We start from the raw sequence: 14185 nt of genomic DNA on the forward strand, positions 1-14185 counted from the left end.
TTCTCGTGCCCCCCCCCCCCCCCCCCCAGAGCTTTGATTGGGTGACCGGGACGAGCCAGCCCCGCCAAGCCTTCTCCTTCCGTCCTCTGCCCTCCCCCCAACCCCTCCCTCCCCTTTCCCTACTGGCTCTCGAGGAGAGGGACTGTGGTTGTTCACTTTACACGTCACTCTTTGTGACGTACAAGGTGAAGGCGGGGAAAAGGAGGCGGGACGAAGGCACGGCAGCAGAGGCTGAAAGTAGGAACCAGTAGGGGTTTTTGCGCAGGCCCGTGCAGTCGAAGCAGGCGCCCGGGTTTCCTCGGTTCCCCGCATCCCTCTGGGCCACCTGGGTGGGGTCTTTTAGCCCACAGTGAGAGCGGCCTTGGAGCGTAGTGTAGGCATGGGCCCGGAGGGCGTTGTTGAAGAAGTGATTTCCCACTTTCAGGGTAAGGGCCTAGGGAGAGTCATCGAAGGAGGGGCCAGTGAAGTGTTCTCCTATCCAGCCGCGGGGGTGGTTTCCTGAGCCGCGTGGCTCCTGGGCCTTCCCTGCACCACTCCGGAATGCTCCTCCCGCGGGGCAGGGCCCTCCCACGCCCAGCTGGCCTGGCTTCCAATACGAGGCCGGTTGGTTACATCAGGAACCTTAAATGCTGGACTTGAGTTCTTTGGGGCTTTTCAAGGAAATTAAATAATCTTTTCCTCCTCCAAGACGTTCTTCCCACAGTATTGTCCGGGTGATCCCACACAGTGGCTACCTTTTATAGGGGTTTATTTTTAAATGGCGTGTTAAAAACATCTTACTACCTTCCTTCATCTTAGGCTCTTGACAGTCAGCCCGCCCCACCCCGCTCCCCTTAACCTCCGTCCCTTTAGTACCAGGTGGTCTCCCCAGGTTAGTCTTAATCACCAGCGTTGTCTTACAGAGGTAGAATGTGAACAACATAATGTAATTCTAAGGTTTCTAGTGTCCCCATTATAAAAAGTAAGAGGAAACAGTTTTAATAAATATACTGAGCTCAGTATATTCAACATTATCATTTCAACGTGCAATCGATATAAAATTATTGATATATTTTATAGTTTTTTCGCGCTAAGTCTTTGAAAATGGTGTATATTTTACACTAGGATATCTCAATGTATGTTCGCTTCACACTAGCCATATTTCAAGTACTGAGTACTAGTAGCTCTAGACCTTGATTTTTGAATTATAAATTGAGATCCTTTCTATTTTGGATTTATTATATCTTTCTCCTTCAAAATCGTTTCTTATGTGTGAGCTTGAATGAGCACCGACTTTTCTAAATTGTCTAGGGTGTTACAAAGACACCCTGAGAGAGTCCAAGAGAAGGCTGAAACTATGCCTTCTATTTCTCTGTTTTGTGCCCTTATGGCCATGTGCACAATTCTACTTCAGTTTATCCACCCCCTCCAATCAAAGGCGTAGAGAATTTTAGCTAACATTAACCTTTCCTGTTACTCCACGGTTTCGCTAGTCCTCTATAACCCTGTATGTTGCTTCTCTAACAACTCATTTGTAGCAGTAGCCTCTGGAGCAGTGATTTCAACCCTGGCTGTACAACAAAGTCAAGAAGGGCTTTTAAAAATGGTAAATGCAGAGCAGGAAGAAGCAAACCCTGGATGTTGGGATTAAGGAGTGGGAAACTGGACATGTTTTTAGAAAACTACACAGGTTGTTCTGAAGCTCACCCAGAGTTGAGAACCCTGATCCAGGGTGTGAATTTTGGGGTTTACAGGAGTAATCTTGCTGTTTACTGAAAAGTGATCTTTTTCTCCCCTACCTTCCCAATTAGGTACAATTTTCACTGATTTACTATATCTACATCCCTTTGGTGATATACCCCAAGGACATAATGTTTCATGGCAGCGTAATAAAGGTACTGATTTTTAAAAAATATTTACCAGTGAATAGCTTGTATAACTAGACACTTACTTATAGTATATGCAAATATGCTTGCCGTCTGATATTTCTGTTTAAACAATAATCATTATTTGAAGGGTAGATTTCTCTAGAAAAGCAAATCTCATTTCAAGGGAGAAAGTAAACTAAAAGACCAAGTGGCACTCCCAGGATATTTTTGTCAGGAGGAAATGCATAGCAGAATTACAAATGAAACTCAGATGTTCCTTTCTCTACCTCTTTTCATGAGTTGTCATTTAATGCTAACCCCTGGTCTTACGGACTCAAAACAAAAGCTGTAGCAGGAGTGATAGTTCGCCATACATTTTCCTTTTGAGAGGGAGAGATGCAAAGAATAGATTCCTGTAGATAAGATCCATTTGGCTAAGATTTTTTTAAATGCCAAGTGGTTTAATTTATGTGTTCATAATATAAAAATTGCTTTCTGCTTCATTCTCATATAGTAAATGAGGTTTCATAAGTTCCCATACACAAATGTATACATTAATTTAGATTTGATCAATACTGTGATTTATGAACAAGCTAGGAGTTATTGAAGCTTGGAGACCTTCCCGTTTGGGTCTAAATTTATTGTCTTGTATTAAATCTTGCTTATGAAGCAAATTTAAGATTTTCTTTTGCTCTAAATATATGACTGGGATTCTTTCATTTAAATCCATTAAACACAGTAATCCCCTTCACCCTCCCCCAACCACACAGCGCATTAATTTGCACCAGAATTAGTTTTCTCTTTCATTCCTATGCTGTTATGACATAGGTTGATAACACTGCTGTAGAAGAGTTGCTTTAAAGATCTTAGGACAAAAAGGAAACTACAGAAGTGGCTACATTTTATCAACTAGCAGGCTGACTGCTAAACTAGCCTTAAGGCTAGTTTAAAAATGGAACTGTAATGATATTAAGGTTGGACCAGTTGCAAACTAAACGGACCTTAACAAAGATGTTTGTCCTAGTAAGAAAACCGATATAATTAGATACTAACTTTGAAGCAATGCTGTAAAGACAGCCACAAAAGCATGGTGAAAGATTTGGCTGACACCCTCACCTAGAACCCCAAAAGAAACATCTGCTTTGTTTTAAGGCAGGATGGGTTTCTTTATGGTAGGATGTCCCCTGGGAGCAGCAATACCCAGCTCCATAAGTCTTCCTCAATGAACATGTCATTCTCCTGCTTGCAATGGCTCCCAGTTGTCTAGGAATAAAGTTTCCTACCTGGAATTCCAGGCCTTCCACACTCTGGGACATTCTTCCAAGTGCTTGAAATTGTTACATAAACACACTCAAATCTCTCCTATATTAACAAATAGGAACTCTTCCTTGATGCTACATCCACCTCTTGGGACCACTCTTCTCTACTCCAAATCAACTTCTCCAACAGCTGCCTGCTCTCCTTTGCTGCACACTGCAGAGCTCATGTGGGCTCTTGCTGCTTCATTGAAATTATCTTCATCTCGTCATTGTATCCAATGAGCACTTTTAATACTTATTCCACTTAACCTTTCCATGGCAGGATTGACACTAATGACTGCTCATCAAAGCACTGTCTTCCTTTGCCATCCTTCTGCTTTCCTTCCTATTCCATAGTCCTGCCTCAGTCTCCTTCGCAGGCTTAGTGTCCCTATCACTCTTGGGTTATTTATCTAGGATTTGTCTTGGGCCTGCTTTCTGCTTACTGCATACTCTCCACCTAAACATCCTATCCTTTCCTAAGATTTCTGCTACCTTGTTGACAAGTTCCAGACCTATATTGTCATTCCTGATCTCTCCATTGAGCGCCAGACCCAGAAATCCACTGTTTTATGGATGTCTCCACTTGGCAATTAAAATTCAACCTCAACTTCCCAGACTGAAATCTCAGTTAAAATGCTTTTTAGCTTCGTATTAGATAGCACCACTATCTACTCAGTTCCTCTGGCCTTGAGCCTGGTGGCCATTCTTGACTTTTCCTTCAACCTCCATAGCCAATCAAGGCCAAATCCTGTGACTCATACCTCTTAACTCTCAAATCCATCTATCTTTGTCCATCTTTACCACTATTACCATGGTCTAGACCACTATCATTTAGGCCATGATCTATTACAGTAGTCCCCCAAACAATATTCTTACATCCAGCCTTGCTTTCCTCCAACTCATTTTCCATGCTGCAGCTGGAATGATTTTAATTCAAGTTTACTCCACCCACTTCCCTGCTTAAAACCTTTGTTGTTGTCCTTAGGGTAACATCCCGGTTTCTTAACATTACTTAGAAGGTCTTCTACATCTGGGCCGTTTACCTCTTTAACCTCATTTCATGCCATTCTTCCTCTTACATTCTTGGCCTCAGCCATAGAGACATTCTAGGAGTCATTCATGTAGTCTACATACTCCTATTCTGCCTCTAGGCTTGGAATATGGCTCTCCTCTGCCCACCCTTAGCTTAGCTAACTCCTACTTGTCTTTCAGAGCTCAGTTTATGTATCACTTCCTCTAGGATGTCTTCTCTAACCTTCTAGGTAAGGTTAGGTGGCCTGGTAGTAGGAGCCAATTGCATCCTGCATGTCCCTAGCCACAAGCTACATACCTTGTTTAATTGTCTCTCTTCTATTTTCATCCCAACGAAGACAGTACCTACGTAGTCCCTGGCACGTAAGAGAGGCCAGTATGTACTTACTGACTAATTGAATATTCTTCCAAATAAACTTAATACTTCAGCTAGTCTGAGCTTTTGACCATTTTTCAAACATGCATTGTAGTCTCCCATATTTGGGCCTTTTCTTGTGCTATTTTTCTGCCCAGGTTGCTCTCACCTTTTATCCCCACCCTCCCCATCTCTACCTGTTTTAAGGCCCCAGCTTAAAAAGTTGACTTCTTTCAACATATTTTCGTAATCAGTACAATCAGGGCTAGTCCTTCCCTCCCTGTCCCCAGGAAAATGCACACGAAGGCAACATTTTGCATATATCTTCTGAATGCTTAAACCGCTCCCTTTAAAGTCTATCCATGGATCTTTTTGGGTTCCATAGACCTCTGACTCAGACTGGCTAGATGTTCACTAACTCACTTCCTCTTCTTCCTGAGCACACAGCCAGGCTATATTTCCTGGCCGCTATTGCAACTGCGAGCAGCCATAGACTGAGTTTTACCAAGTGTATACCAATTACAGACCTAGACCTGAAAAATCCCTCACACATTATCTTCCACATTCTTTTCCCATCTGTGACGTAGATAAGTATGATGACCACATGTTAAAAATGGCAGAGCCACAAGATGAAAGGTGCATCACCACACGGAAGAAAGGTGCCCTCCAGTTAGATATAGGTGTTTTATTAGACTTTATGTGAAAGAAAAACATTTTTATTGAGTTTGAAGTATTATATATTTTTGTGTACATTTGTTACAGCAGTTAACATATCTTAACTAATATAAAATGCTGGGTTAACAGGGAATTTGGCTCAATATTCTGTAATAACCTAAATGGGAAAAGAATTTGAAAAAGAATGGATACTTGTATGGGTATAACTGAATCACTTTGCTGTACACCTGTAACTAACACATCATTGTTAATCAACTGTACTCCAATATAAAATAAAAATTAAAAAAAATGCTGGGTTAAAAACCTCTGGTTTGTAAGGAAAAAGTAAAATGATCAGTGGTTAAGGGGTTAAGGGGGAAGGAGGGATAAATAGGTGGCGCACTGAGGATTTTCAAGGCAGTGAAACTATTCTGTATGCAATTATAATGGTGGATACATGTCATAATACTTTTGGCAAAACTCATAAAATACACAGTACCAAGAAAGAACACTGTGGTGAACTATTGGCTTTGGGTGATAATGTGTATCAATGTAGGCTGTAGATTGTAACAAATGTGCATTCTGGTATAGGTTGTTGATGGTGGGGGAGGCTATGTCATTTGAAGCCAGGGCATATATGGAACTCTTTGTACTTTTTGCTCAGTTTTTCTGTGACCCTAAAACTAATTTTAACTTAGGAAAAAAAATACACAAAAACATATAAATGTTTTACACATTTATGATATTTAGTTTGTACTACTTATTTGCTCTGATCTCAGACTGCCTGGGACTCTCCCAATTTGTAGCGTAGAGCCTGATAGTATTTATTGTCAATCCACCATGGTGACATAGCAATCCTAAATGTGTATGTACTAACAACAGAACTTCAAAATATGTGGAAAACAAATGAATAAACAAAACCAAAAAATCTGATAAAGCTGAAAGGAGAAATAGACAAATTCGCAATTATAGTTGGGGCCTTCAACATCCCTTTCCAGCAATTGATAGAGCTGTTAGCTGTTAGAAAATCAGCAAAAACACAGAAAGACAGAGTAACAGCATCAGCCAACAGGATCTAATTGATATTTATAGATTGCTGCATACAACAGCACAATACACATTGTTTTCAAGTGCCCATGCAGCATTCACATACATACACCTAGGCTGTAAAACTAATTTCAGTAGATCTAGAAGAATTGAAATCATATACAGTATGCTCTCTGACAATAATAGAATCAAACTAGAAATCAATAGCAGAAATAAAACAAGAAAGTGTCTAAATAGCTGGAAATTATACACTTCTAAATAATTCATGGGTTGGGACGACTTCCCTGATGGTCCAGTGGTTAAGACTCTGCACTTCCAATGTGGGGGGATGTGGGTCTGATCCCTGATCAGGGAACTAAGATCTCACATGCTGTGGGGCATGGCCACAAAAAAAAAAAAAAAAAAAAAAAGGAAAGAAAAAAAGAATTCATGGGGTCAATGAGGAAGTCTCAAGGGAAATAAAAAAATACATTGAACTGAATGAAAATGAAAATACAACACACCAAAATTTGTGGGACACAGCTAAAGCAAAGCTGAGAGAGTAATTTATGGCACTAAATGTTTATATTAGAAAAGAGGTGTGCAGTGGTTAAGACTCTGCACTCCCAATGCAGGGGGCCCAGGTTCGATCCCTGGCCTCAGAACTAGATCCCACATGCATGCCACAACTAAGAGTTTGCATGCCACAACTGAGGAGCCAGCGAGCTGCAACTAAGTAGCCTCCAAGCCTCAACTAAGAAGCCGGTGAGCTGCAACTAAGGAGCCTGTGAGTCACAACTAAGGAGCCCATGAGCCACAACTAAGGAGCCTGACTGCTGCAACTAAAAGGAGCCCACAAGCCTCAACTAAGGAGCTGGTGAGCTGCATCTAAGGAGCCCACGAGCTGCAACTAAGGAGCCCAATTGCTGCAACTAAGACCCGGTGTGACCAAATAAATAAAAATAAATAAATAAATAAAAACATTATAAAAATGTAAAAAAAAAAAGAGAAAGGAGGAAAGGTCTCAAATCAATAATCTAAGTTCCTATCTTAAAAAAAAAAGCACAAAATAAACCCAAAAAAGCAGAAGGAAGGAACTAATAAATAGCAGAAATCAGTTACATTGAAAATAGGAAAACAGTAGAGAAAATCAATGCAAGAAACTGATTCTTCTTAAAAAAATCAATAAAATTGATAAATCTTTAGCAAGAGTGACAAATATGAGAGAAGACACAAATCACCAATATCAGCAATGAAACAGAGTATAGCATTACAGATCCTGCAGCAATTAAAAGGATAAAAGGAGAATACTACAAACAATTTTATGTTCATAAATTTGACAACTTGGAAGAAGTGGGCCAATTCTTCAAAACCCACAAACTATCAAAATTCAACCAAGACAACTGAATAGTCCCATAATGATTAAGAACATTGAACTCCTGAAAAGATAAGGAAAAGCTCCTAAAAAGGAAATCTCCAGGACCTGATGGTTTCACTGGTGAATTCTACTAAATATTTAAAGAGGAATTTAAGACCAGTGTCCTCCAGAAAATAGAAGAGGAGGGAATACTTTGCAATCATATTATGAGGTCAGTAAAGATGCTAAAACCAGACAAAGACAATACAAAGAAAACAAACCTACAGACAAAATCTTTCATGAACATAGACACAAAAATCTCAACAAAATATAATCAAGTCAAATCTAGCAACACATAATAAGAATCATACACCACGACCAAGTGGCATTTCTTTTATATATTTAAGGCTGTTCCAGTATTTAAAAGTCCATCAGTGGTAAACATATGTTCACACAAAAACTTGGACAGGAATCTTCATTGCAGCATTATTCACAATGGCCAAAGAGTGGAGACAACCCAAATATTCTCAACTGATGGATGGATAAACAAAATATGGTATACCCATATAATGGAATATTATTCAGCCATAAAAAGAATGAAGTACTGAGATATTCTACAACACAGATGAACCTTGAAAACATTATGTTAAGTTAAAGAAGTAAGTCACAAAAGGCCACATATTGTATAATTCTATTTATATAAATATTCAGAATAGGCAAATACATAAAATCACAAAGCAGATTAGTGGCTGCCAGGGACTAGGGAGTGAGGAGAAAGGGAGTGACTGTTGAAGAGTATGGAACGATTTTTGGAGTAATTAAAATGTTCTGGGATTGGTGGTGATGGTTTGAAACTTTGTAAATGTATTACAAGCCATGGAATTACATACTTTAAATGTGTAAATTATATTGTATGTTAATTATATCTTAAAAAGCCAATCAATATAATCTACCATATCAACAGTCTAAAGAAGAAAAATAATATTATCCTATCAGTTGATGAAGAAAAGCATGTCACAAAATCCCATACCCATTCATGATAAAAACTCTCAGAAAATGAAGAATAAAGGGGAACTTCCTCACCTTGATAAAATCTACAAAAAGCCTTTACTATCATAATTAATAGTAAAAGACTGAATACTTTTCCCCTAAAATCAAGAACAAGGCAAAGATGTTCACTCTTACCACTCTTATTTGACATAGTTCTAGGAGTTTTAACCAGAGGAATAAAGCAAGAAGAAGAGATAAAAGATACACAGATTGGAAAGGAAATAATATTTACTTACATATTTGAATTATCAAACATAAACAAAAAGTGGAAGGCAATTTCAGTGAAAAATTTCAAGTTTCAAAATAAAAGGAGAAAAATCACCAGAACTGACCCCCAAATTATATGGAACTGATTCTAAAAAGCTCAGTGTAAAGGAGTAGTTATCACAAAAAAGTACAGTCAAGAAAAGCAACATAAAAAAAGAGAACTGAAAAAAAAGAAAGAAAAAGGAAAGCAACAGGGCTTCCCGGGTGGCTCAGTGGTTGCGTGTCCGCCTGCCGATGCAGGGGAACCAGGTTCGCGCCCCGGTATGGGAAGATCCCACATGCCGCGGAGCGGCTGGGCCCGTGAGCCATGGCCGCTGAGCCTGCGCGTCCGGAGCCTGTGCTCCGCAACGGGAGAGGCCACAACAGAGGAAGGCCCGCATACCACAAAAAAAAAAAAAAAAAAAAAAAAAAGAAGAGAAAAGCAACATATAGGCACCAAAAAGTTGAGAAAGGTAGAAAAAAATCTAATTGGCTAAATAAAGAGTTAAGCCCACTGAAACAGAAAGATAAGCTATGGCATATACCACACAAAATATGTAAAACAGTAATAATTGATTTAAAAAGTAAAACTAGAAAAACTAAAGAAGAAAATGAAGCACAAGTTGTAGAAAACAGGGAAAGAGAAAAATAATGAAATGAATCTGGAATCAGTAAATAAAAGTTGATAGAGAAGCCAAGGAAAATCTCTTTATAAGATTAAAAAGGAAATCTGATAATACATTGCAAATAAACAACATGATTTGAATACATCTTAAGTTTATGTTTAATAAATAATAAACTGTAAAGAAATTTGATTAATAAACACATAAGTAATTACATTCTTTTTTCTTAAATTTCTGCCCTTATTTTGGATGACATCAACATAACTTAGGATGCTTTACTCTCCTGCAGTCTCCACTTCTGATTATCTACCTGTTTTCAAAATTTAATCATTCTGAAATGGTGGTTTTTCTAACTTCCGAGGTTCATCAATTCAGAATTCAGCATCTCTACCACTAAGTTCTAACCCACTGGGGCACAGTGCAGTTTTAAATAGGGTGGTCAGGGTAAGTCAGTTGAGAAGGTGATGTCTGAGCAAAGACTTAGAGGTTAAGCAGTTAGCCAAGTGGAAATCTGGGGGCAGTGCCTTCTAGGAAGAGTGTCTCATCTAGAGCAGAGGTCTAAGTTGGGAGCAGATCATGCAGGGCTTTGTAGGCTGTTTTATATAATAGGATTTAGTTTTACTCTATGTGAAATGAGAAGCCATTGGTGAATTTTCAGCAAAGAAGTGATATTTTCAAAGGTGTGGAGAATCTTTACTGTAGAAGGCATGAATAGGAGAGGAGTCGTAAGGAACTGTAGGATTCAGGACATATTTTTGAAGATGGTGCCAGCTGACTCTGAGATCTTGACCGACCTTGGTGGCCTCTGTTGTGGCTTGAGTCCAAAGACCTATTCTATGATTTGATGTTATCTCATGATCCTTACTGCCAGTTCTCCTCTTCAGCTTTGCAACCTTCAAAGTCTTAGCTTTAGGGAGGAGGAACAGCCTAGTTTTCCAGGCAGCCTATTGGCTGGTTCCTCTTCCTTTAGTGCTTAATTGTAAATCTCTCTGCTAAACATCCTCCCTCCGGACACTGGTCCTAGAGGGGATGTGAATGACTCCTAGTTGGGGAAAAAAAAAAACAAGCCCTACTAATACTTCCAATTTTTTCCGTAAATTTTTTTCATAAGATTAATTTAAAAATGTCTTTTCTTAAAATTATATTTTACAATACTTTAACTTTTAGAAGGGAATTTGATACTCATTTTGCAGTACTAGAGGGTTAATTTCTGTAGGTAAGGAGAATATGGAAACATTTCTTCTTCCAGTTTTTAGCAGAATATTTGAACCATGACTAGGAAATATTCCTCTTAAGGATGAGCATGAAATATATGCTTTCTCTATCAATCTAATCCCTGACCTCTTTATTTTAGGTCATGTGTAGGAGTTGTTGAGTTTACAGTGGACAGAATGAATTTTGAAATATGCCAGCTGTCCACTAGGACCTGGGTTGAAACCATGAACTTATTTTATTCAGGTCCCTGTGTAATTGTGATAGAGTCATTGGTCTCCATGGTCAAGTTTGCACTAAAGTCATTGCACAGCAAAACCTCCCAAGGCTACATTTTTATGTTTCATTTTCAGACTGTTGGTGCCAAAGGAGCAATTAAAATTTGTGAATAATGTCTGTTTCCCCCTTGATAAATAATGTGGATGGCCTACAGTCTGTTCATGTTCATGGCAAGGGATTTAACAGGCTATTGTGTTAGTAACAATGTGGATGCAAATTATAAACATTTATCATCTCAAAGTTTCATACAGTTTTCAAAGCAGTGTCAGTTGAAACAGATGCTCTAAACCCCCCAAATAAAACAATCTTTAGATGATTTCTCCATAGTCTCCAAAAACATTTTGTCTCTCTGTAACTTCTATTTATTATATCAAATACTATTGTAAAATCTACTAGAAAGTGATGAGTAATGGATAAAAAGTTTAATGTAATGTCCTTTAAAATTGATTTCCTGTCTCTTTAGATGCTATGAGCTATTATTATATCAATAACACCTTCCATATGCTGGAATGTAATAATAAGTTCCCTCTGCATGTTTATTAGCATGTTTATTAGGAGGTAAACTACATATATGCTAGTGAAAATTACCCAATATATTTATCTATTTATCTCAGAATTTTACAATTGCTGCTGTCTTCACTCTTGAAAATCACTGATCCTAACAGGAAAGTCCAAAGATTTGAAAGTCTTAAAGTCGAACGGATATTTTAACAAGAGGGGAAAACTCTTTAAGAATTATTATTTAAATCTCCTAACACAGCAGGTTGGAGGAGACAGACATGGATCAACAAGTATTGATGAATTTCTTCTTTTTTAAAAACTTATTAAAAAAAATTTTTATTGGCTGCTGCACAGCTTGCGGGATCTTAGTTCCCCAACCAGGGATGGAACCTGCACCCCCTGCAGCAGAAGCACAGAGTCCAAACCACTGGACCTCCAGGGAAGTCCTGACTAATTTCTTCTTATAAGGCCTTGGACTAAGCATGTGGAAATACAAAGAAACATAAATCATGGACTTGACCTCAAGAGGCTCATAATCAATCTAGTTGGCAGGATGGTCAAAAGTTAAAACGTACATGGGCAGAGAAGACAATCTAATAATTAAATGGATATCAGAGAAGCATATTTTAGGCATTTTGAAAGGAAATATTTTTGTGAGATAATCAAAAGAGACTTTATGGAAGAAGTGGAATTAGGCAGAGATTCAGGGGAGGTGAATTCTCAAGAGGCGAAAAGGAGGGCATGGCAGCGTATTGGTGAGAAATACCCCACATGAAGGCAAAAGAGAAGCTTGCAGGCTTGGGAGTAGTGGTGGTAGGATTGGGAGGTGAGTAGACAAGTTTGTTTAAAGTGAGGGATAGATCTTTGGCAATGAGAGGAAGCAAAACTTGGTAATATGAAAAAGGCAAAGGCATTTAGACTCTACTCTGAGGCCCATTTACTGTCGGGAGGTTGGTTACTTGTGTAAGGATTCAGGCAGAATAGAGATTACGTCCCAGCTCTACCGCATATGAACAATATGTTACTTAGTGATTTAACTTCTCTGAACCTCAATTTGCCCTCTATCCAATGGAGATTATGTCTACCAAGTAGAGTTGGGAGGGCTGCGTGAAATAAAACATTTCATTGTCACATTAGCTGTCATCTCCTCCCTAGTAAATGGGCGGGGCAGGGAGGCTACAGTAAGTGCTTGTGAAGAGGAAAATGACATCATTAAAGGGCTGAATGTGACGTTTGGGAAATACTGATTTTGTGATGGTGTGCACGGTGAACTGAAGAAGGGGAGCATGTGTGAGTTGGAGACGAGGGGAACCAGGAAAACAAGCTTAGTAGATCTAACACAAAGACACAAGGTCCTAACTAGACATACTGGCTATGGACAAGCCCATAGAAATGATGAAGTGATTGTCAGAAGGGAGAAATGAAAGGATTTGGTGAAAATAGAGCCAAATGTAAAAATGAAATCCAGAAGAAAAATTGATTTGGGGATGAAAACAAAGGTATCAAACTAGTAGAAGAAAGTATCAAGGTTTAAAAACTTCTAATGGATGTTTGTATTTGGTTTGTTTCTGCTTTGTTTTGCTTTGTCTGCCCAGTACCCTATCCTACTGTTTCCTTTTGGTTAGCTGCTCTCTTCTCCCTTTGAACACATGTCTTTATCTGGCAAATCAGAGCCCTTTATTGTCTTGGCACAGTAATTGGTCTGGAGGTGAGCATGTCATAAGGCTGGGCCAGTCAGAGTCCTTCCCCAGCATTTTTCTACGTGAAGATAAAGACTCTTGACCTCTCTGGGTGCAGAAGCTAGAAGGATATCTAGAGAGAGCTGATGGTAGGAGTATATGAAGTCAAATAGAGAGCACAGGAGATTAGAGGAGAAGCAGAAGGCGGGATTTGGAGGTTTGGTGATGTTGATATTAGTTTCATTTCCCAAGATCCACAGAGTTGCCCTGATTTCTGTAGGATCTCTTTTTAAATTTCTGTGAACTACGATCCTTCTAACAAATCCCTTTCTGTTTAAGCTAGGTTATGCAAAAGAAACAACGATAGATGATAAAGTTTCTGCAAGCCAAAATATTATAAACAAAATCAAGTCAAATACAAGGTTGCCCACTCTCACCACTCTTATTCAACATAGTTTTGGAAGTTCTAGCCACAGCAATCAGAGAAGAAAAAGAAATAAAAGGAATCCAAATAGGAAAAGAAGAAGTAAAGCTGTCACTGTTTGCAGATGACATGATACTATACATAGAGAATCCTAAGGAGGCTACCAGAAAACTACTAGAGCTAATCAATGAATTTGGTAAAGTAGCAGGATACAAAATTAATGCACAGAAATCTCTGGCATTCTTATACACTAATGATGAAAAATCTGAGAGTGAAATTAAGAAAACACTCCCATTTACCACTGCAACAAAAAAAATAAAATATCTAGGAATAAACCTACCTAAGGAGACAAAAAACTTGTATGCAGAAAACTATAAGACACTGATGAAAGAAATTAAAGATGATACAAATAGGTGGAGAAATATACCATGTTCTTGGATTGGAAGAATCAACATTGTGAAAATGACTCTACTACCCAAAGCAATCTACAGATTCAATGCAATCCCTATCAAACTACCACTAGCATTTTTTACAGAACTAGAAAAAAAAATTTCACAATTTGTATGGAAACACAAAAGACCCCAAATAGCAAAAGCAAT

At 38.7% G+C, this 14185-nt stretch overlaps 1 long non-coding RNA gene across 1 annotated transcript in view; it reads left to right on the forward strand.

Annotated features, from left to right (window-relative positions):
- Nucleotides 1–194: 194 nt before the first annotated feature.
- Nucleotides 195–14185, forward strand: part of LOC114484370 (uncharacterized) — an 18086-nt gene continuing 4095 nt past the window's right edge. Inside the window, exons 1-2 of the long non-coding RNA XR_003677191.1 lie at nt 195–237; nt 1791–1874. This is a non-coding gene — a long non-coding RNA (uncharacterized lncRNA). The remainder of the gene's footprint in view (nt 238–1790; nt 1875–14185) is intronic.

Source organism: Physeter macrocephalus, chromosome 19 (assembly GCF_002837175.3).
Source record: "Physeter macrocephalus isolate SW-GA chromosome 19, ASM283717v5, whole genome shotgun sequence".
Taxonomy (NCBI): Eukaryota; Metazoa; Chordata; class Mammalia; order Artiodactyla; family Physeteridae; genus Physeter; species Physeter macrocephalus.